The sequence below is a fragment of the Ochotona curzoniae genome, unplaced genomic scaffold (assembly GCF_017591425.1).
Source record: "Ochotona curzoniae isolate NIBS_2020 unplaced genomic scaffold, NIBS_Ocur_1.0 contig_4797, whole genome shotgun sequence".
NCBI lineage: Eukaryota > Metazoa > Chordata > Mammalia > Lagomorpha > Ochotonidae > Ochotona > Ochotona curzoniae.
In genome coordinates, this window is record NW_024466390.1 from 436020 (window position 1) to 460940 (window position 24921).

The 24921-nt window shown below is 42.7% G+C and overlaps 1 protein-coding gene across 1 annotated transcript in view; it reads right to left on the reverse strand.

Annotated features, from left to right (window-relative positions):
* ZNF438 (zinc finger protein 438) overlaps window positions 1-24921 on the reverse strand; it is a 136451-nt gene that overhangs the window by 92497 nt on the left and 19033 nt on the right. The window contains exon 2 of the mRNA XM_040988071.1: window positions 16566-16627. The gene's annotated coding sequence lies outside the window, so the exon portion shown is untranslated. The remainder of the gene's footprint in view (window positions 1-16565; window positions 16628-24921) is intronic.

Sequence of the window (24921 nt, forward strand, 5' to 3'; positions counted from 1 at the left end):
TCCTTGTGCTCAATGAGAAGGTTCTAAATTGACAATGAGCGAAGAAAACCTGCACGGCTTCAGCTTAACTCCTTTCTATGTGAGGCATCTTAAAATGGTCTGCTGAAACAAAAATGGTCTACTGATTAAATGGGCTAAAGGGGAGACTGCAGCATCAAAATGCATCCTTTTGAAGTCAAAATCCATTTTTCAAGTGTGTTTTTAAAAAGAAGAAAGAATGTTATCATTAAAAGGTCAATTGGATTTCACTTAAACATTAGTTCATTAAACTAGGAATCAGGAAAACAAAACAAAAATCTACACAATTCATCTGACGATATCCTTGGCTGCTAAATTTTTAATTTTAAAACTAAGACATCATTTTTGTTTGTTTCCATGTTTTAAACAAAAAGGATGTCTCCTGGGATTGCCAAAGAACGAGCATTTAGCCTACCTCATGAAGGAAAGAGCAGTTTCGCCTCTTAAAATCAGCAGGTTGGCCTCCAGTTTCACCTGGGACAGATCTGGCCTGTGAACGCAGGCCAAGAGGTTGGAGGAGCCCGGGAATGTTTAACATCAAGGAAGGAATTACAGTTCTGTGAGATCAGAGGGAGTTGCACAGGAAATGGGAATAGTAACCCTTTCCATGGTCTGTGCCTCCTCCTATGGCCTGTGATAAATGCAGTCCCGCTGCTGCCCGCTTCTGTGAAGACAGGCCAAGAGCCGACAGGGATGGGAGACAGGAAAAGGGACAGCCTTATATGGCGCCAGCTCACACACACACACACACACACACACAGTGAGCACAGCATCAATTCATAATGCCATGATAACATCGTGCTGTTCCAGACACAGCGTTAGCCTCTCTGACGGCCACATGTGTGCTGCATCACAGCCTTATCCAACAAAGTCCCAAGTGGAAATTCCAAAGAAACAGGCAGGGGCTGGAAGGGGAGGTGCTGGAGGAAGAGGAGTTGGCAGACTCACCTCCCCATCAGGAGGGAAGCACAGCTCCTATAAAGCTGACCAAACAGAAAGGTCTCCCTGCCCTGGTTTCCACCTCTTGTTCCTAGCCAGTCTTTAGGGAAAGCATTCCTTCCACAAGAAATAACAGGCGAACATCAGAAATTCTGACTCCATCTTCTATCTAACTCTATGGAAAAGTTTCCCCCCAACACTGATTCTAAGCCAGAAGTTTGGAGCATTTAATTCTTGGCCAACATTTCCCTCCTTTTTTTTTTTTTTTAAGTGAGTTCAAATGTTCCTACTTGTGAATTGGGAAAGCAGATGCGGGTGTGATGTGTGCAGACTGTCGGCGCCTCCTTTAGAGATCTCTGACCAGGGTCTCAAGGAATAAAGCATTCTTACCATATCTGTCTGTGGGAGAGGGGAAAGGCTTCAGGGATATTAGTTAACACATCACACACACACACACACACACACACACACACACACACACACACACACACACACACTCAGATGGGGAGGACATAGCTGGGTGTCACAAAACGTGACAGAGAAAACCACGACATTTCCAATGGGATAGGTTTAGCAAATCACTCTAAAATAATATTTAATTATTTCCATTGGTATAACATCAAGATAAAATCAGTTTGTTAAAAAAAAATAATGAATGAAAACAAATACAGAGCTGGCAAAGGTAAGGCAAATCATCAGCTTAGCTTTAGAACCATCTGGAAGAGGGAACAGTCCCACCCAATGAGCTGTCTCTTTTCAGCAAAATACCATCTCCAACGCATGCAGTCTTCTTTAAGGAGTAATCCCACAGTGCTTGGTACAACCAACAGTACAACTCCAAAAATAGCAAAGGAAACGTAACTTTCAGGCTTTCTAGGTTGCCTCCAGCAGCTGATGTCTTCTTTAGCAAAATCCGGCCTCTTTCGGTTTAGGTCTTTTATCCTTTAAGAGGCCTCCAATTATGGGCAAAAATGCAGACATGAGCTTCGAACATGAAATACAAGGACATGTCCGAGACTACCTGTCGCCCTACTGGAATGAGTCAAGTCTGACCTGTCATATCCTGCACTCCTGGAAGCTGAGCAGGGCACTCTCCGATCTCTGGCCTTCTAGGGGAGGCAGTGAAGGAGACAGGCACCTGTAGGACTGCAGTCTAAGCTATGTTGCTTTTGTTGCTTTATTTTCTTTTAAAGGAAAGTATTCAATCCTCTACATGTAATTTTTAAATGTCATCTACATAAAATAGCACCATAATAAGTTATCTCAGGTCCATAGTTGATTTCAGTAGAAAATGTTTACTTAGTAGTTAACATATCCCAAATTTCCCAAACCCGGTTGTCTTTCTTTAGTAGCGTCATTAAGGCCTTCTGTTACAAACTACTTTCAATCATCAGCCTTGTGACATCACTAATCGCTACTTAAAAAATCCCTGACGGTGCCCAAAGCAAAGTCTCTGCCCCGAGCTTTTATTAAGTTGTAAAAGCATTCACTGTATTTAATCAAAGCACAAGGAGACTTCCAAAGCCCAGGAAGCCATAAATCAAAACAGCTTTATAACAACAACAACAAAAAAAGATTTTACCTTTTCCCCTTAATTTTGTTACATGTTTACATGGAATAAACCACACCTAGAAAGTTGAATTACTGACTGTCCTAAAGACCAATGGGTTGCATATTTCTAAATCACTCTTACAATTTTAAATGTCTTGAGAGCTGCTGTAATTAAAAACCTCTCCTTCCAAGTTCTTCCTAACTTCTTCTCCGGACCCTATCAGTACAGCTTTGAAAGTCTAACTTCCCCTTCCAGTTCACAGCTGGAACTCTAACTTTTTCATCCTTTTTTTCCTTTAGACCATCTCCATTTTAACCAATAAAGGTGGGGGGGGTGGGCAAGCAGTCCCTAAAAGCTCTTAGTAACTCCCTGAGAGCAGCAGTCCCCTGGGGCTGAGGCGCCTGGGTGACACACATGCCTTCCTCCCTGCCCGAGGTCAGCTCCTTCCTGGACAACCTCCAAGTGCCAAGTGGGTTTACTTCTAAATCAAAGGCATCACAACAAATCAAATATAAGGAAAGCAGCCACTTAGTCCAAAGGTAGGACACAGGATTGAACAGGAAACCCTCACCTCAAAGAAGATGTTGGTGTGGGAGCCCAGGATTGGTAGGGGGGTATCTTTAAGGTATATTTAAAGTTCAAGAAAAATGTTTTCTGTAAATTGATGGGAGATGGTGTTATATCACAAGGTATCATCCCCGCGTTGAATTCTGGATGCTCTCCGTAGCAGCAGCCTTACTTCTTCGGGTGGGCAGCATGGGCCTGAGCAAATCTCTTTCTTCCCTCCCCGGTGCTGTGGGTGCTGGATTGTGACCATGCGTGAGACTGCAGTTTGTTCCAGCTCAAGGCCCATCTGTGTCCCCAGGGTGGGGGAGAACGGTGACGAACCTCTGGAAACCTAGATAAATGTGTCGTCCTTAGTTTTCTCAGGGGGAAAGCAAAAACAGTGAGTGAACATTTTCATTCCTCTGAGTCACGCTAGCACCAGATTGCTTCCAGGTGCTGCAAATGGGACAATCCGTCAAGGCATGTCACTTACCTAATATGAGGTCAGAGCATAAATACACACACAAGCCACATAGGATCCCCTCTCCTAATCCTCCTTATGTAAAGGAGCAAGACAGATGACTTCTTCCTCTTGACAGTCTAAGATGATATTAAGCCGACTTCTTGGCTGAACAAAATTAAAAATAAAGATGCCGTCAAGTGAAAACCTCCCCTAGCTGTCCTGGTCAGTCATGAGATTTTTAAGTTAGAGAGGATCCTGAGCCCAGTGCAGTAGCCTAGTGGCTGAAGTCCTTGCCTTGCATCCACAGGGATCCCATGTGGGCACTGGTTTGTGTCCTGGCTGCTCCACTTCCCATCCAGCTCCCTGCTTGGGGCCTGGGAAAGCAGTAGAGGATGGCTGAAAGCCTTGAGACCCTGCACCTGCATGGGAGACACAAAGAGGCTTCTGGTTCCTGGCTTTGGATCAGCTCAACTCTGGCCATTGCAACCAGTTGGGGAGTGAACCAGTGGATCTTTCTGTCTGTGTTTCATTCTCTCTGTAAATCTGCCCTTCCAATAAAAATAAATTCAATGTTTCTTAAAAAAAAAAAAAGAAAGAAAGAAAGAAAAGGGAAGGTAAGAGAAAGGGGAGGGGAGGGAGGAGAGGAAGAGAGAACTGTCCACCTCACTTAACAGCTCCGTCTGAGACCCAGCTCAGGTGAATGGTTGGCTGTGATCACACAGAAAAAGAACCAAAGCTAGAAGACAGGCCTCCATGTCTCTCCAGCTAGGATCACATGTCCAAAGCCCCACCCCACTAGGGGCTATGCTGTCCCTTGAATCCCACCCTACATCTTGGTCATCAGGCTGCATAATTATCTGCCAAAGAGGGGAGAAAAAGAGCTTTCTATCTTGACAAATGACTTAGCAACAGCATTGTGTCCCGAGGGAGATCAGCCCTAACAACTGTGTGGGACTGTCCTTTCCTGCTATTTCCAAGCCAGGGGTGGGCGCGACCTGCTAAGGCTGGCTTCCCTCACTGGACTTCCTGTGCCTGCTGTAAACACTGGGAGCACCCCAGTCAGGCCCTTCATCAGACGGGGCACGGAACTGAGGCACCCTTGAGGGGGTGGGGGTCTAGGCACACTCAGGATTGGAATAACACAGACTCCAAGAAACAAGAGGTCAGGCACTGAACAAACCTGACTGTGTCCCTGACATGGTAACGTGACAGTGACACCCCAGAAAACCCCATTACACATTTACTGCCTCACAGGGTTGGGCCCCAAAATTCTGCCCTAAAAGCCAATCACTCCATAATCCCACACATATTCTGGACCTTATATGCTTTGTTGCAGCACACATCAGATACAAAAATTTATATTTTAATTTCAAGTCTCTCCCTGGTGTAATAATAAAAAATCTGGAAGTGGGCAATAAGGGGAAAAAAAAATTATCTTTTTAAAATCTAACATGGCAACCAGTCAAGAAAGCAATGAGAAGCAGTTGTAGGACGTAAGACTTAAAAAAAAATTTAGTATTTATTTATTAAAAAGCACTATGGGGGGTGGGGGGAAGGAGACACAGAAAGAGAACTTCCACCCACTGGTTTATCTCCCAAATGGCCACACTGGCAGGCCATTTGGGACTAGGCCAAGCCATAGCCAGGAGCCTTTTCTGGGTCTCCCTTTCATTGGTGCAGGTACCTAAGTCCATGGACTGTCCTCTACTGCTTTCCCAAGCTCACTGGCAAGATGCTGGATGGTAAGTCCAGCAGCCGAGACAGAAACAGGTGCCCATGTGAGTAGCTCAACTGACTATGCCACAATACTGTCGCCCTTCAAAAAATGTTTTAAAATTCCCTAGCAGACTTCAAGTAGATTAAGTAGATTATAAACGAGTCCATTAAAAAAACAAAGCCATAATCAATTCATTAATCATTTGTACCAAAAGTGTAAGAGTAACTTGGGGATTCTGCTGATGTTCTCCTAAATCACTCCTGGTCAAGATGAACACTTGGCATACAATCGTAACACCATTTTAACAACTGCTATGATTCAGAATACATACCAATAGCCATAGGATACAACCAAACTGTAGAGAAAAATACAAACATCTTAAATGTTTCTCATTTTATGTCAGCATATAAACTCTGTACAATAATGAAGAGACTCAAAAACACAGAACTAAAAATGAGACACGTATTATTCTTTTCCATTTCGCAATACCTGGTGACATGAAAAGGGAACCTCACAAGGTCACGCAGGCACCCAGGCTGGCCTGGACTTCCTCCGTATACATGGCTCGCAGCTCTTGACCTCGTGTGGCTGCTTGAACCAGCACAACCTCCAGCCAACAGAAAGAGAAGAGTCTCCAGCCAACTGCTTGTCTTTCACGGGTGACCTGATCTACATGACTCTCCACCACCTGCTAGTCACTGCACCACAGCCTTCTGCAGGAGATGCTGATTCAAATGAGGTTTCCAGGTGGGTACTTAGGAAACAAGAACACCAGCAAACAGCAAACACAGAAACTGGAAAGATGCATCAATGCGATCTGAGGATGGACTGGTCCCTTTCCAACCCATCCAATCACAGGCAAGAAAATATACCGCCTATTTCTTCCTTGTTTGAGGAGGGCAAACTCAGCATCTTATTATTACACACCTTCATTTACCCAAATGGATGTTCTAGACGGACTGTTTTAACCTTACACAAAGGTATTCTAGTGCTGCAGAGAAATTAATCTTTTGCGGTGACAGTATCTTTTGAAGTTTCTGGAGATTTTTTTAAGTTATTGAAGTATATTTTAAAAAGAATAAGAAGCATATATATATATACATATATATATTTAAAAGATTTGTTTTATTTTTATTGCAGAGTCGGATATATAGAGAGGAGGAGAGATGGAGAGGAAGATCTTCCTTCCAATGATTCACTCCCCAAGCAATCACAACAGCTGGTGATGCACCGACCTGAAGCCAGGATCCAGGAACTTCTTCCGGGTCTCCCACTTGGGTGCAGGGTCCCAAGGCTTTGGGCTGTCCTCGATTGCTTTCCCAGACCACAAGCAGGGAGCTGGATGGGCAGTGGGGCCGCCGCACCCATATGGGATCCCAGCACTTTCAATGCAAGGACTTTAGCCAGTAGGCCACCGTGCTGGGCCTAGAAGCATATATTTTAAATGTACTCTCAATGGGTTTGATGCAATTTATAAACCATACAATCACCTACTTAAATCAAGGTGTATCACACATACCTCATACAAGAAAGCTTCCTTGCACTACATTAAGGTTAATCACAGCCCACCCTATGCCACAGGCAACAACTCACCTACTTTTTGTCTTTCTTGGCATTTCTGATACAACATGCCAGAACTTTAGGTGTTGTCAGGATCTGTACTGCTTTGGGGCTGGCTAGCTTTACTGGGTGTCTTTCTGTGGCTTGTCCAAGTTGGGCAAATCCATCAATATCCCATGTCCTTTGGCCACTGCCTGGTAGTCTATCACAGTGACATACCAGTGTCAGCCCATTCACCAGTGAATGACATTTCTTTCCAGCTGAAGGCTATGACCAAATAGTGCTGCTGAGAACACGCACGTACAGGTTTGTGGGCACATGTGTTCTTATAAGTAAACTGTCAGAAATACTGGCAGGCCTCATGGCAGTATACTTAACTCCAAGAGAAAATCCCATACTCATATTCTTTCTTTTCAAAAAAAAAAAGAAGGGAGGGGGTTATCATTTTACATTTCTATTGGCAATATCAGAAAGTTCCAAGTGGTCCAAGTCTCAGCCAGAATTTATTCTTTCATAATTTTTAAGTTTGCCTACCCTATCAACAGTATCTAGCTATAACACTGATACAGTATTAATGTGCAGTTTTCTAACATCTAATCCAGAGACGTTAAACACATTTTCCATGGCTGTACTAGCTGTACTGCCTTTGCATTATTGTTTTGTGCACGTCTTAAAGAGTTATTTGAAAGGCAGAGTTAGAGCGAGAGCAATGGAAAGACATATACATACACAGAAAGAGAGCACAGGATCTTACTTCTGCTTGTTCCCTTCTGAAATGGCTGCAAAAACTGGGACTGGGCCAGGCCAAAGCCAGAGCCAGTACCTATATGGGATGTTAGTGTCAGCAATAGACACAGCAGCCTCAGCTGCTACATCACAATGTATGTCCTAGTGCTTTAAAAAAAAAGTGGTCTTTTGTTTTGTTTTGATATATCCCTTTCTTTTTCTTTAAAAGCCAGTGCTTCAGAGTGGTTACAGGAAGAAGACACAGAAAAATCTTCCATGCTCCGGTTCACTCCCAAAATGGTCAAAACGGCCAGAGCTGGGCCAGTCTGAAGCCAGGTGCCAGGAGCTTGTTCTGGATCTCCCACATGGGAGCAGGGGCCCAAGGACTTAGGCCATCCTCTACTTCCTTCCTAGGCCATAAGCAGGGTGCTGGATAGACAGAAGAACAGCAGGGACTCAAACCAAATGGGATGCTGGCTCTCCAGCGGTAGCTTTACTTGTATTACGCAGCACATCCCCCAAAGACGATCTTTTCCCCCCATTCAATTGTCTTAGCACCACTTTTGAAAATCAAGGATAACACATTTATGGGGATACTTCCAATCATTAATCTCATCAATTTGTGCGTCTCGATGCCAAGATTGCCTTGATTACAGCAGCTGTGCAGGAAGTCCGAAAATTGGGCAGTGAATGTCCTCTGATACTGTTCTATTTTCCTTCTTGTATTCCTTTTCTAGGTTCTTCATATTTGCCTAAAAGTTTAGATTTCAATGACCAGTTGTTTACTGATGGTAAAGTACAGGTGATTCATGTAGGTACATGTGTTTGCATATATACACTTACGTATGAAATTTGTTTCAAATTTTCATTATCTTCAATTCTTCATTATCCTCACTGCTCTTTTCTCCTCGAAGATCTAATCTGCAATTAGAACATCTAATAAAACTTTTATTTTAGTTTCTGTATTTGAGATGCTCTCACATTTTATTTTTCATATCTCCTTTTTTGTTTCTCTCCTTGTACGCTTGTGTATGAATCAGTTTTTGAAAGCGGTTTCCACATGCTTGTCTGGTAGCGCCATTTCTTCTGTCACTTTAGGGTCTATTTCCATGGGCTGACATTTTTCTCCCTACCATTTTTATTCTGACGATGTGTGTGTCTGCTTCACTGTAAGTTCCATGCATCTGAGTGCCAGATTTTGTTGTATTTGTTTCAAGAGCATTGGGTATCTTCTGGGAGGCTGTTGAGTTCCTTGTGAATCAATTTGATACTCGCTGTTTTCTGGTTTCTTTTAGGGGCTTCTTTTATCCCAATCTTACATCAGGCTGAAAATGCTTCTTTTCTCAGGAGCAGTCCCCTGTGCCTGCACAGTTGGGCCTTCCTTCTGCTGCCTTCCTGGACAGCCTGCTGTAGATTTCAGGAAATCCTGACTCAAGAAAGCCCTGCCTCTTCACAACTTCCTCAATTTTTACTGCTATCTACTTGGGCAGACGGGCAGACTCCTGTTGTGTTCCCCAAGCTTGCGTTAGTCTGAAAACGCCTTCAAGCAGGAACCCGGGATAGTGTGAGGGCTCCCTCTGCCTATTTCCCTTGTCTAAGAGAATCCTTGTCCTGCTTGCTCCAATGTAAAAACAAACAAACCCAGCTATTTCCTGTTTGCTCACCTAGGTTCAGAAATGCTCATGGCTTGATGGTAATTCTAGCTCCTGTAACTCCTCCATGGTCAGATAAATGCAATCCCTTGTCTAGGAACATTTACATGGCCATGCTCTAAATACTGATAACAATGAAATGCCAACATGGGTTATAAAAAATAATGATGAGCAATGTATACATTATTTAATTCAACTTTGAAAGCTCTACATAAACTTACATCTCAGTATTTCACAGGATTAATTTCCAACACTTGAAAAACAAAAACAAAACAAAACAAAACTGTATGCCTTAAATGATTCAGACATTCCTGTTTAGGTCTCTCTGTTGCACTCCTGGCTGCTCCGCAGTGAGAATCAAGCACCTCGCTTTAGAACCAAGTTGTAATCCTTAGGGGCTGAACGCAGATCTGATCTCTCCCTATAATTTGTTGAGCATACCTCTTTGAGAAAAGAGAAGGCAGGAGAACACTTCTCTCATATTTAGCTTTTTACGGAGCAAAACACAAAGAAACTGATTTTTCCATGTAAAACAACCTGCGCTGTTAATTTCAATAAATAATGACAAGCAGGATTTTCCCCAGCTAACCCGCAATGTTTAACTCTTTTACTACTCTGATTGTTAAAAATACTAGTACTTATTTATCTATGTAGGGGTAGCTACCATAGCCTAAGTCCCCACCAAACCATAACTGGAAAATGGTGGATTTGAACAAAAAACCTGTCTGAGGGTAACAGGAAGGAAATGCTTCCTCCGAGATTGGACTGTCATGAGTCAAGTTTGAATCCACAGTTATCCAAAAGTTTCAACAATCAAAGTGCTAGCTACAGAACTACCCAGGCTCAGTGTGGAGAACTGAAAAAATGTCAGACACATAACAATGAAAACACATGTCACTTGTTAATCCATCAGTCGGAAAGTAACCAAGTCCTGTTTACATCTGGCAGGTCTCCTCAGAGGTCTGCTATGCATAGGCGCTCATCTGAACATGAAGGAGTAAGCATGGCACCTCAGGCCCCCTGCTACCTTGCCCCCGATCTCTTCTTAACATAGAGCACAAGTGTATTGGCACCCCTTGCAATTGCGGGCTCCATGCATCAGCAACCTGAGAGTTACCTGGGAACTTGGTAAAAACATGGACCCCTGGACTCTGCCACAGAGCTTCTGCAACAAAATGTAGAGCTAGATCCAGGTTGCTGCACACACATTCAAGACAGAGAGAGTGCCCTGGGCTCCTCTATTACCCACTGGTTGCATTGTTTTCAATAATTTTTCTCTTCAAATTGCTGCACATATATCTCTGTTTTCCTCAGTAATTATTTCACCGGGAGAGAAACATTACGAGTGGGAATCCTGGATCAGCACACTGGCTTCTGAATTTATATCCATTTTCCTACAGTGCACTAAGAAACCAGGCTTCTTGGAACTGAGAGTCCGAGGATCAAATTAACAAGTAGTTATTATGCACCTGGACTTGAATATCAACAAGCTGTGTAACTTGAGGTGTATGACTAAAGTTAGTGTACACCTCACAAGATTATTGTTACGGTTTAAATGAGCTGAAGCCCATTGGGCATGCAGAATGTGCAAGTGCTATGCGCATGTCTGCTGTTACCAGGAAGGAAATCAAATGGATGACTAGTGTAGATAACTAGTAGTAGTGAGCCAGATAACTGAACATGTGCTGCTTGCAGATTAAACACCACCTTCATTTTATTTCCAATTACTGGTTCTGTGCACTACGTTTGAGAATGTAGTTTATCCCCTCTTCATTTGTTAGTTCAGTTCATTGGCTTTAGAAAGCCTGTAGACACAGGAGCTCTCTGCTAAGGCCAGGTGGACAAAGTAGTCCCAGCTGTGTGAGCATGAGATCACGGACACTGGCCCGTGTGCCGTGAGGGCCCTGGTCTTCTAGCCAGAGGCACCAGTGTGTGTATGTTCTCTGGCCCTCCTGGTACCTGGATCGCTGGTCTGAGTCAAGACAGAAGCAGCCCAGGAGATGATCCAGACCACAGGCCATAGGGCAGAGCAGTAGTGTGTGCAGGTGAAGTCGAGGTAATAACCAATCCCTTTGGTCTCTACAGAAAGGAGGACGAGCAAGGGGAGCAAAGTCGGGAACCCAGAGAAGATTCAGGAACAGAGATGACACAAGGTGTGTCAAGGATTTCAAGCCTTTCTTAGGCTTGTTGACTGCAGGGAGTGAACCAAGGGACATTCACTGGGCGGTTGGCCCTCCACAGTTGTAACTTCTGCACAGGCCAACATTCAACTGACTGTACAATAAAAATACCTGCAAAATAAAATGACTCTGTACTGAACTTCTATGGACATTTTTCTCATCCTTCCTCCCTAAACACTATAATATGACAGTGGTTCGATAACACTGACAATGTATTAGGTACTGCAAGTAAACTAAAGAGGATTCAAAGTGTACAGGGTGAGGGTGAACATGACTTATAGGCAAACCCCATGCCATTTATCCCAGGCATATGGAAGCATCTCAGGATTTGGGTCTTAAGGGGAGGAGGGCCAGTTCTGGTGCCAATCTTGCACAGACTTGGAGGATTGGCTGTGCCCACCAGGATGCGGAGATCACATGGGTGGCCAGCTCCACCACCACACACTGGGCTAGGCCAATACTGAAGAACCTGATGTCAGCATAACTTGTATTATTCTGTGATGCAGGTGCCAGCTTCTGGAAGCAATTACATAGAAGGACCTTAAACCAGGCCAGAAGATCCTTTCCTGCACCAGCAATTCTAGGTAGCTCAGCTCAGCAGTTACAAGCAATGTGAATTTGCAGGACAGGTCTATCTACAGCATGGCTTACCTAACAGTTCTGTTATGTTAATCATACTTTCACCTTGTCTGAGAGAAGAGACAATGACAACTGCTTTGCTCTCAAACACACTCCTGACTTCTCCAGGAGTCGCTGGCCCTAAAGTACCAAGGAGCACAGTTTCCATTTCCAGCAATTCTGATCGCAAGCTGTTTCCAACTAGCACCAACTCTTTTATTCCATGATTTAGAGAATGCTGGGTTTAGGAACTAAACTCGAGAAGGGATTTTCCATATATGTGCTATTTCTTTCAGACAAAAGAAAATGTGAAAACAAAAACAGAAGTGAGATCGATAAAAGCAACAGTTTCACAGCTGATTCCTCAGATGAGGACCTGGCTGATGGAAGTGGAAATGAGATTCCAAGTCAGCTCTCAGTTGTGTAAAGCCCACACCTGGAGGTGCTTGGAGAAACATCACAACACTGCTCAGAGGGGAGAACACAGAGGAGAGCTCTGTAGAGATACACACCTGCACCAAGAAGTTTCCAAACGTGGGGAAACCTTAGAATCAGGAAGTCCTTGGGAACCGCCGTGTTCGCCCTCTACCGTGGACCATCTTCGATCCGCAGCATGTTGGTATGCAGTGAGCACTCATGTGTAAGCTGTCCGTGATGAGGAACTCTTGTCCAAACTTGGCAGCTGCTTCCGTGCCCACAGAATCCTTGCCAAAGTGTTTGACTCAGTGTTGGTTGAGCCAAGCAGCATTCGGTCCCTCTCAGGACTTTTCACCCACAGATTCTAGGTTATATCCTTCAGTAGCTCTGAATCACCAGGCACTTGTACACCTGACAGCAGCCCATGTTACAGACACCAGCAATGCTAAGGCAACAATATTTCTAGGGAGCCTTCCAACCACTGTCCATGCCAGAGGAGCTGAGATGTGTACTCTTCTGCTTTCTGAAACTGACCTCTGTACCAGGTTGGACATTGAACTAATGAGAGTGAGGATTTCGGCGGGGGAGGGGGGTGTGGAATTAGCTGATTATAAAATGGACTTGCAAGGCTAGTGCAATAACTCAATTGGCTAGTCTTCCCCCTGCAAATGCCAGCATCCCATATGGGCACCAGTTTATGTCCCAGCTGCTCCGCTTCCCATCCAGCTTCCTGTTTATGGGAAAGCATCAAGGGACAGCCCAAAGTCTTGGGACCCTGCATCTGCATAGTAGACCCAAAAGAAGCCCCTGGCTCCTGGCTTTGTATCAGCTAAATGCTGGACATTACGACCATTTGGGGAGTAAACCAGTGGGTGGAAGATCCCCTCTCTCTCTCTTTCCTTCTCTGTGTAAATCTGCATTTCCAAAGAAAATAATAAATCTTAAAAAGAAGAAAAAACGGACTTGCAATATCACAGTGAAAGCAACTGTCCATTAAAGCAGAATAAGTAAGACAGAAGAATGGCATATAACATTTGAAAGAAAAAAAAAAAAAAGACATAAGGAATGGGTGTCTACCTGGACAGTTAGGATGCCTGAGCCCTGTTTCTAGCTCCTGACTCCAGATTCCTTTCAAAACAGACCTTGCAAGACAGCAGGTGATGGCTCCCATCACTGAGCGCCTGTCACGTCCATGGAAGGCAAGGACTCATTTCCCAGCTCTCAGCTTTAGGCTGGGCCGGCCCAGGCTATTAAAGGCTTTTGAGCACTGAACTAGGACTCAATCTCGTTCTCTCTCTCTCCTAAGTGAATATATTAGATTAAAAGTACTTACTTATAGAACTGATTTGAGAGGAGCAAGGAGGAGACACAGAAGGATAGTTGGAAGACTATCATCTAGGTGGCTTCACCACGGAGACTTCCACTAGGGCAGTGATGGTCAGGAGTAAGGGATTAGCAAGGGGTGACTTGGGGTACATTTTGCAAGGAAGAGTTATCAATCTTACAGATGCACTGGCTGTCAGATATTGAGGATAAAAGAGAAAAGTGGAGGATGACTTCTAGGTTTTATCCTGAGCAACTGGGTATACCAGAACAAGGGGGCGGGGACAGGCCTGGAGAGATGATTATAACAGTCTATTTCAAGCCCAGAATGGTGTAAGGCTTTCTGATAGAACTGCTGAAATGATGTAAGGGCTCACAAGAGACTGAGGTAAAGCAATGGATTTTGCAAGACAGATGATGGGTTCACAGAGCAGATACAGAAGGCCAAGGACTGACCCCTAGGAATGTCAACTCTGGGAAAGGAGACTATGTATTTTTATGATGCGTCTTCAAGAAGCAGTTGGAATGGCGGTATTTATAAACTCTGGAGCCATAGCCAACCACCATAAACCTCTTCAAAATCCACCTTTCAGAGTTGCTCGCCTACTCTGTTCCTGACTCCTGGCCAGCAGGCACTGAGTCTAAAGAGTCACATTTCGCCTGTCAGCGGCACAACTACCCAGCTCTTGGCAGGTGTCCTGGTTTCTGGATCCAAGCTCTCACATCAGCTAAGAACTTAGAGTTGTCTAACACTAACCAGGAGGCAGGCTGAGAGCCTGTTCCCTGGAGCTGCCAACAACTCTTGGCCTATGATCAATGAAGCATACAATGAGTGAGTGTTCTGCTATGAATCAGGTGGCAGAGAACTCCTGACAGGTTAGGGACCATGCAGTGAGCCAGGTAAAAGCTGGTTTCCTCTGGGGAAATCGGCTCTCAGCCATGCAGTGTGATCGCATATACCTAGCAAGTGAGGCTGACCACATGTCCCTGGGAACGTGCCAGCGCTCCCTGGAAGCTGCCCACATGATGGACCTAAGGATTCTTAGCACTTGCAGTCAGCACTTGTTGTCTCTGCCCCAGTCTTAGGCTGAGCCTTGTACACACCTGCTATTGCCCCGGCCTCACCTGTAAAGGGCATGCCAACCTGTCTCACAAGTGTCTGTGAAGGCCAAATGAGATAAGTGTAAAATGCCTGGCATACAGAAGTGCTCAATATGGTATTAGCTACTCCCAATTACCCTAGTAGCAGCTGAATGGTAACCATGACCCTAAAAGCAACACTTTTAATCCTCATTGATAACAGGATAATAAAAGGTTTAGTTTGCTTGCTCTAATCAATGAAATTTAAACTTGACCTAAAAAATTAATGTCCTCCCTTTCTCTACATTTCCCTTCCAAGGTTGGTACAATCATGTTACACAAGTAAGAGTCAAGGATGTAACTCCCGTTAACAGGAGACTGGCAGCACTGATTCTGAGTAGAAATTAGCAAGTAAAATGGAGATCTTCAAGCCTGACAATGATCCTGCAATAGTCATGCAGGCATGGGCCTGTTGTTTTGCATGTCTATGCCCCGCACATGTAACATAGCTGGATTCTTCCTTATGAAACTGAACTGCAATCATTAAGGTTGGCAAGAAAGGTAGAAAGTCATTTATTTATAAGACAGGCCTGGCTGTTTTATTAATGAAAAGTTACATAACAGTCGCAGCAAACTACAGAGTTCTCATCTATGGTCTTTCAATATTTATAGAAACAGAAGAGAGCTCTCCAGCTACAGTCCCTTTTAGAAACTGAGAATCTCCATTATCTGACAGCAATCAATTCTGTATTATTTTAGCTCAACTTCAGAATTGGCTGTATAAGAGTTATGTTCTCCTTTATTCCTACTCTCTGACAATAGGTCAATTGTGTTGGGCACTTGACCTAGAATCTCAAGTGGGTGCAGCTGAACAAAACTACACCAACAGGCTCTCCAAAAACTTAGTCATTTCACTGTCCTTTTCGTCTCTAAATAACGCACTACAGAGAAAGGAAAAAATGGTATACCTGGAACCACTTAGAGGGACTTGCTTGCATTACCACAAAGTACTACACAAAACAAAGAACCCACAAGTACCATAAGGGAATCTTTCATGCCAACATTCAAAAATTGAAATCCTATAATACAAACTGAAAAACAAAATGTACAGTCACTCATTTCCTTTATTTTCTATTTCATGGAATCTGTATTTTTGGTAGATAATTTTGACTTTTTTTCAAACCGCTAAAGAGGGAAGCTACTTCTAAAACATAATTTTCAAGTCAATAACTTGACTTCTTGTTTTAAATAAACATTCATTTGTAATAACATTAGATTTACAAAACTGTTACAAAGATAGTACTTCATGTACTTCACCCAGGTTTCCCCAAGTTACTATCTTATGCAACCATAGTGTATTTGTCCTAACTAATAAAATAGAATTGATATGTGACTATTAGATACAGGTTTCATTTAAATGTGATCTGCTTTACCAAAGGTCCCCCCCCCTTTTTTTAGCTTCTGAGTGCCATCTAGGACATCACCTTGCATTGAATGAGTTCTTTAAATGCCTTAGGTTTCAGTGTATGTCACACTCCTGTATCTTATTCTCAATATTCATACTGTAACTATTACAGAGAATAAATTTAAAATATTCTGGAAAATAAAAAAATATGGGTATTAGAGAAATGCCAAATCAAGATCCAAGGAAATATGGTACTAACATTTTGCTGAAGAGAACAGCAAAACTGGTGTTTCACAAACTTTGCTACAAACCTCTGAGATTAAATTAATGTTTCTGAAATCTCTCTCACAAAAAATAAATATTACTTACTTATCTTCCAAGGCTCCCAGAGGTGGGGTCATAAGACACAGGATGGATCTTTTTAATGAATTCTGTAATAAAACAGAAAATAGTATTATAATTAAATTTGGATAATCCATTTTATCAGATTGTATATATAAACCTACCCTCATTTTTCAACTTTCATTTTCTACACAACAAAAAATGGAATTTAAGGGAATAATTTTATCAGTCATTATATGTCTAAAACTGAAAGCAGATAAAAGCTACTTGAAATTGTAAGATAAATAGAAAATGTTTCAGAAAAGGAAGGAAAGAAGGAAGTAAGGCAGGAAAGAAAGGGAAGGGAAGGGAAGGGAAGGGAAGGGAAGGGAAGGGAAGGGAAGGGAAGGGAAGGGAAGGGAAGAGAAGGGAAGAGAAGGGAAGGGAGGAAGAAAGGAAAAAGGGAAAGGAAAGAAAGAAGAAAAAGCAAAGAAAAGAAAAGAAAGGAAGGAAGAACAGAAAGAAAGAAGGCACAATGAGTAACACCAGTTAAGAGCAATGCTTCACCATCTTTTCCATGTATATGATCTTGTGGAGATGACTAAGTTGTCACAAACAAGTGAATCACCTTGAGAGTGCCGTCTCTGAGGTGGGGAAACTTGCAGTTAGGAGCTTTCTCAAAGCATATGTAAGACATCTGTGTGTGTCAGCTGGCCGAGACTCATCCACTTCTGCCCATTTCCCAGAGTCCCACCTGTTCTATCAATTGTGCTGCACGTTGCATCTTGTGGTAATTTCTTTGTAGCATTAAAACAAGTTTGAATGTAACTGCAATTTCCTGTCACGCTGCATCATGCTCGCCTTGAACTGTGTGTATCACACATGTGCCATGCAGCCAGCTATCAGCTGCACAAGCATCGACCCACTGTTGTGTGCTCTTAACTAATACCGCACGTGCAAACAGCACCTACTTTTCCAGGAGCAGCAGACGACAACTCAGACCCTCAGTCTCCAGTGGGGCCACTGCATAGGACTATCTTGAAGACACCAATTTAACAAAAGCAGAGAAGGTGTTTTATCTATTCCATAAAGCCTGACTTCTCATCTAGATCAAGTCGGCAAGTATTTATCAGTTCTGATTCTAAATGATCTTATTTGTGCAGCCAAAGTGTAAAGTAAGGGGATAGCTATCACTTCGTTTGGTTGCATGTGCAGAGGAAACTCACAGGTAAATGACTGCAGCTTTAATCAGTATCAGCACATGCATGAGAATACAACAGTCAAGTGACTCCCAACAATGGTTTTATGAATTCATCTAATTCGTGAAATTAAAGCGAAGATTTTGGAAGTCCATTCTGGAAAACACAAAACACCTAAAATCACTGTCATTGCCAATTAAACTCAGTGAACAAATAAAAAAATAAATATAAAAATATAGCGGAAGCACATTATCCACTGTGGTCAGGTTCTGTAAAAACCACCATGAACATTGAAGCAACTGATACTGACAGGTTGTGCGTGCGGAAAATGCAGTTTGGTTCCTTGGAGAGCTGCTGCTGTCCACACCTTCTTCAGGGGGCCAACTTTCTGTCCCGTGTTGCTGTTTACATACACTGCTGAGTCACCAACAGTGAGCTCACAGCCAGCATTGCTGTGGCCCAACTTGCGATGCAGCTTCTCCAACATGCTTTGTCTCTGAGAGGCCCGTACAGCCCCTCTGATACCTCGGGACTGTGTGACAGTCATTCCAAGCAACACAGTCACTCTCAATGAGCACAGAAATTAAAAAACATGGCATTCTCTAAATGCAAAGAGGTCAGTTGCTTATAGCATGGGAGCTAGAAGAAGGCAAAGCAGCATTTTTTTCCTCCACCTCAGCTAGGAACAATACCATGCTTTTCTGTTAATCTGTACTTCCTGCAGGCATGGATCCCTCAGTATAGCCAAAAAAAACATGAGTATGGATTCTGGAGTTACTATATTTCAGTGAGCAGATAAGGCAGTCACAGAAACCAACTAGGGGAAGAAGTTCCCAACTGTTTCCCTCCTTACATGCCTGCAATGGCTTGTCTGGGCCAGGTCAGGCTTAGGTGGAAGCCAGAAGTGGGATGCAATTCAGGCATCCTATAGGAGTGGCAGGAATTCAATTCCTCATGCCATCCCCACTGCCTGCCAGAGTCTGCATCAGCAGGTAGCTGGAGTCAGGAGCCAAAGTCCAGAATTGAGGCCAGGTACTCTGATGTGGGTAATGTGCGTCTTAGTGAGGCTAACCATCAGCTACCCATCCCAATGCTCTCTCTCCCAGTACACACAAGTCACATGAAGACGTATTGAGAAGACCACGTCAGCCCCCTGACTGGATTCCCAACTGCTGAAGCTGTGAGAAATACGCGTCTGCTGCTGAAGTCGACTGGTCTACAGTACCATCTCACAGCAGCCAGAGAATGCCATAGCACAGTAACAGAGGGCTTGATTTTCTTTTCATGAAGAACCTACCTTTTTATTTAGGTAGGTTCAGACTGTGGCCCAGGATGAAACAAAATAAAACAATATACAATTTAGCAGCATCTACATGGGGTAAGTGTATGAATGTACATCAGGCAAAACTTACTTGACAGGCTTGGTCGCGTTAAGATTTTTTTGAACAATGGTCTTTTAAATAGAGGGGGGAAAGGCAGTACTTGTAAAAGGTTGGGATATGTACACAGTAGATTATTAAAATGTCAGATGATAGAATAACTTCCATTTGAAATCTGCTTTGAACTCACCAACTATATTTCAATACTTGTAGTGATTTTCTTCTCATATTAAAAAATTAGGACTTACATAGAATAATGATTGCTGAAAAAATTCTACCATCTTGAGAAACAATTTCAAAATAATACAGCTACATTTTAAAAATGTATTTTTCCAGAAAAATACAGAGTCCCACTCTACTATATATAAACTATGGCTATAAGATTAAGTAATCTACATGAACTTTTACTGGAAGTTCTGTTTTTTTTTTTTTTTCTTTAAATGTTGAAAAACTCAACACAGGACAGCCTTTATTTTTGCTTGAATGAAAATGGATAAATGTTATTACTTTTTGAAATAAAATTATCTTTAAGATAACTTCCTAATAGGGTTATCTCATAAGTTCACCAATATAAGAAAAGTATCCTTTCAGACAACTGTACACATTCTATTTTATAATGTTTGTAACTACAGCACATAATTCTACTGAATAATGTTTACAATTACAATGTTATAACTCACTTCTCATTATTCTTAAAAAAAACCCCACAATTTTGACAATAAATAAATCACCAATTTAGGTGTGATTTTAGGTTAAATTTATGTGTCATCCTTACTAGAGGATGCTGCCCAGCTATCTGGTCCAACAGAAATCTACTGTTACATGGAGGTCTCCAGGGGTATGATCAAGATTTACAATAGGCTGACTTTTAATAAGCAGATGTGATGGAGCTTATCCAATCATGTGAGCCAATTCCTAAACTTCTCCAGATGAGTGAGAGAGAGGAGGGTGGGAGACTGAATCCTCCTACCAGTTTGTTCTAAGAATCCAGACTAACACACCAGGTAAAGGACTGGGAAGGAGCAAGGAGGCACCACTGGAAGGAAGCTACTCCTGGTGACAGCAAAGTGAGTACAAAGGTTTGATTTTAGAAAGCACGGATGTTATTGTTTATAAAGATCAGAACTCCAGATTCTCACACCAGAATCACACTATATAACCCCCATGGTTCTGAACCTCAGCTTGGATAAGAGATGGGTCACACTCTTCTTTGTATTCCCTTTTCTATGAGGGAGTCTGCTTTAAGGAAAGTGCCCTTAAATGGTGCTCAATGAAATAAAACATCAGACAGCCCTGGTCCTAATGCTATTAAAAGGTGGTATACACACACACACACAAAAAAAAAACCCATATATTTTAGGGGTGGGTGTTGGCCTAGCAGTTAAGATGCCAGTCAGGCTGTCTATAGCCTGAGAGGGTATAACAGGATTCAAATCCCTACCTGCTCAGGTAGTTGGGTCCCTGCTACCCACAAAAGGGAATCAAATTGAGTTCTTGGCTGCCAGCTTGTTGGGTCTGGCCCAGTCCTGACTGTACTTCAATGGATACAGGAAATCGCGTGAATTCTCTCTCTCTCTCTCTATCTTCTCTCTGCCTTTCAAAAGTATATATAACAAATAAATAAAGCACTAAAACAAAACAAAAAAACTGAAGGTGAAACCAAGACATTCTCAGACGCACAAAAGTCGAGATAATCTGCTGCTAGAAAATCTGCCTTACAGAAATGTAATAAAAGATATTCAGTAGGCTGTAAGCAACCGATGCCAGAAAGGGCTTCCAAGTGCAAGGCAAGGTCAGTGGGTACACACTGACAAATGACCCTGCAATGGCCTATTTCTTCTCCTCTGGCTTCTTAACTGATTAAAGAGCAATTCTATGAAATAATATGTATATAATTATATTGCTGGGCTAATAATATTCATTATCATTTTTGTAACAGCATGGAAGACCCATGTAGAAGAATGTTCTACTGAAGTAAGGAAATGACAGTAGAGTTCACTCAAGCACCTGAGAACATAAAAAGAAAATGAGGGCCCAGCGCGATGGTGTAGTGGTTAAGGTCCTCGCCTTGCACGCCAGGGATCCCATGTGAGAGCCAGTTCTAATCCCGGCGGACCCACTTCCCATCCAGCTCCCTGCCTGTGGCCCGGGAAAGCAATCGAGGATGGCTCAAAGCTTTGGGACCCTGCACCTGCTTTAGAGGCTCCTTTCCTGTGTCTGTCAGTCTCCAGGTACCCCTCTGCTGTTGTTCTGTCCTCTCCTATTTCCTGGAATGTGTCCTCTCTGCCTCACCCTGATTAAATGTTTCTCTCTGTGTTAAACGTGTCTTTACCCTATGCCGCCATCTTGATTCTCCAGTTTTTAAATTTTCTTTTTCATTTCTTCTGTGACACATTAGTTATTCAGTAACATGTTGTTTAACTCCAAGGTGTCCTTAATTTCTTTCTTCTTTCTTTTGTTGATGTTTTGGCTTTTCATTTAAGGGGATGTATAGTAACCATGTAATGGAAACTACCATATTTAGTAGCATGTTGTTTAATTTCATGACAGTGTAAATTTCTGTTTTTTTCCTGTGTTGATTTTGTATTGTGGCTTTTCATTTTAGTGGATGTATGGTAACTGCATAATGAAGACTGTCATGTCCAGATACAGTGAGGATACAGTGCAGTATGCATCTCTACTTCCAGACCAAAGATGGACTCCCAATGAAACTGTTTATCTTGACAATAGGATGCTGGACTGTTATTGTTCATGCCCACAATGATGGACATATGATGGACATGTGTATGAAGAACTATACTTTAGTGATGATATAGAGGAACTAGGTTTGGGTGGTGGAATTGGGGAGGGGATAAGGGAAATCCCAGAAGATTATGGAACTGTATCATAAAATGATAATAACAATAATAATAATAAGACATGGTGACAAGAAAAAAAGAAAATTGAAGACCTTCCTAGGGCAAATGATGCTACTGTGTGACATAAGAGTTTGTGAGAAAATTAATAAGAAATTAATAAGAAAACACAAAAATTTTGTTTGAGTGAAATTGAAAACAAAAATATCCAACCCTCTGAGATGTAGCACAAACAGTACTGAAAGGGTTACTGATTTTGTATTTTGCATGAAGGTTGCGTTATATCAGAGAGAACATATGATATTTGTCCTCTTGGGATTAACTTATTTCACTGAGTATAATGGTCTCAAGTTGGGACCATTTGGTTGCTAATGGTAGGAATTTTATTCATTTTAATGGGTCAGTAGTATTCCATGGAGTAGATGCACCACAGTTTCTTTATCCGCTCATCTTTTGACAGGCACCTGGGTTGTTTCCATGTGTTGTCTATTGTAGATTGTCTTTATATTAATAACAATTTAAAAAAAAGCAAGAAAAGAAAAAGAAGAGAGGATAAGACCTAAGCAGCTGAAGCCATCCAGGAGGCTCAGGGAAAGGCAGTTGCTAAGAGCGGCTGTTGACAGTACATAAAATGAATGGGCAGCCCAGGACTGACAACCTCTCCACAATCCTTATTTTCAGTACTTGCTGGAGACTAGAAAGGGTTACTTCACGTTGGCTTAAAAAGCTTCTCTCTGATTATCAATAGACAGGTTTCCACATTGTTATTGCTAACTGTATTACTTGTTAGCTGACAAAATACTCCAACCACTTACATACTACATCTTCATATTTTGCCTCGTTAACTTTTAGAGAAATCTTTAAAGCATTCCAGATATTAATCTATAGGCACACTTGACATGAGCATTTTCCCCAAACTGTTGTGTTGTTTTTCTATTGTGAAAGTTCTGAAATTTTGGATATTCAAAACTCGGTCTTTTCCTTGATGAGTTTTTCACTAATCAAACAGTGAGCTTGATAAACTTCACAAATCTGACAAACACTGTAGCATTTTCTGCCACTTTTCAAAAACATGATTTAAGAACATTTAGTTTTAGGCTAGTGCTGTGGAACAGCAGGTAATGCCACTGCACATAATGCTGGCATCTCACATGGCCACCAGGTCCTGACTGAGCTGTTCCATTTCCAATCTGCCTCCCTGCTAACGGTCTGGGAAAAGCAGCAGATAACCTGAGCACTTCAGCCTGGTCCAGCACTGGCTACTGCTCTCTCGCTCTATAACTTTTTCTCAATAAATAAATAAATCCTTTTTTAGAAAAAGATTTAGCTCCTGAGCCATTACATCATCATGCTGGTAAAAGCATGATATGTATAAAAACACACATAACATACTGCCAGTGAATCTCTGTTCCAGGCCTTTCTCCAATCCTTTTTGCTAAGGCACAGCCCAGGAAGGTTCCCTCAGCCACATGGGGTTTATTCAAGTTCCCTTACATAACAAGGCTAGAAGGAAGGTAGTTGGAGCCTGTGTGTTTTATAGTGCTCAGAGATGGCCCTGGGACATCCATGCCTTCTGTGCATGGGTCCAGAATCTTCTGAGACATATGTCATAAACACAAGACACCCACGGGATACATCAGCAATGGAATTCAATGTTAACATGAAGATGCAGATGGATTCCTTCTAAGTCCTCAAAACTAGTGTTCTCTTTAAGGGCCTAGCATGCCACAGCCTTTTTCTGACTTGATATGGTAAAAGGAAAGTTCTGAATTGGCCAACGAGTGGGGGGAACTTAATTCAATGGTGAGCAGCTTAATATGTGGAATTCTCACAGGGGGCTTGGAAATGGGGGAAGGGGAGGATTTCCCATGCATGTCACAATAAGTAAACACAGTACTGTCACTCTGTGAGGGACGAGGGACCCCAAGTATCCTACCATCTGCAGAGCAATAGCACACACCCAAAAACCAATAGCCACCTTGCTTTGGACAAGGGCCTCACAACTCAAAATGCCCTGCTGCTAATGTTAATGAAAAGCAGCCTCCCAGCTTCCATTTATTCACTCTACCCTGCCACACGTATCTATTTTGTAATGAGAGACCCAGCCCTAGAGAAGACTGGGAGGTGGGCCTATCTATACCAGTTGTCTTGCTTATCTCCTGTTGGGTCTCTCATAAAACATACCAGGAACCTCCTGGGCTGAAGCTATTCTCGTCTCACTCTGATTTACCAAAATCCTATTCCGACAGGTCTTAAAAATACCTGAAAAGCAAAGCACACTAGGATATCAATTTTAGGACATAGAAATCCATTCCTCATCTCCGGAATATTCATGGTGAAAACTGAACCCAGGACATCAGTTCTTGGCAGCCTCCCTGTTCCCACGCTAATCCAAGCTGCCTCTGTGGGATGACCACAGTAGCCCTTCCCAACTTCACCCTTCCAAGTCTTAGTCTAGCCTCAGTGAATAATCTGATTTGGTTGTGGCCCTAAACTCACCAGTAGTTCCTTGGTTCACTCTGAACACAAGCTGCAGCATCTCTACAACAATCTAAAGTGAGGGGAGCTGCAAGAAGAGTGTGTGAGGAGGTAGAAAGAAGCAGAGCCTCTTTTGGCCAGTTAAAGGGACAATGCCTGAGATGTTAAGGAGGAGATGTGAAAAGGTTGTTTGTTATCCCTTGATCCTCAGAGGAGAGCTGTAGGCTAGATAAGGGGTCCTCAACTGCAGGTGATGTTGCTCCCCAGGATTTTGGCAATATCTGAAGATATTTGGTTATCACAATTGGGGGAGAGAGAGAGAGAGTTCTACTGGCACCTAGTGGGTAGAGGCCAGAGATGCTCCTGAACATTTCATGATGCACAAGGCACCCCCTCCACAACAAAAGCTGGCCAACCCCAGGTGCCAGCAGCACTGAAGATGACATGAGACACCTAGATGCAGAGATTGCATTCAAAACCAAAGGTGCTGAGT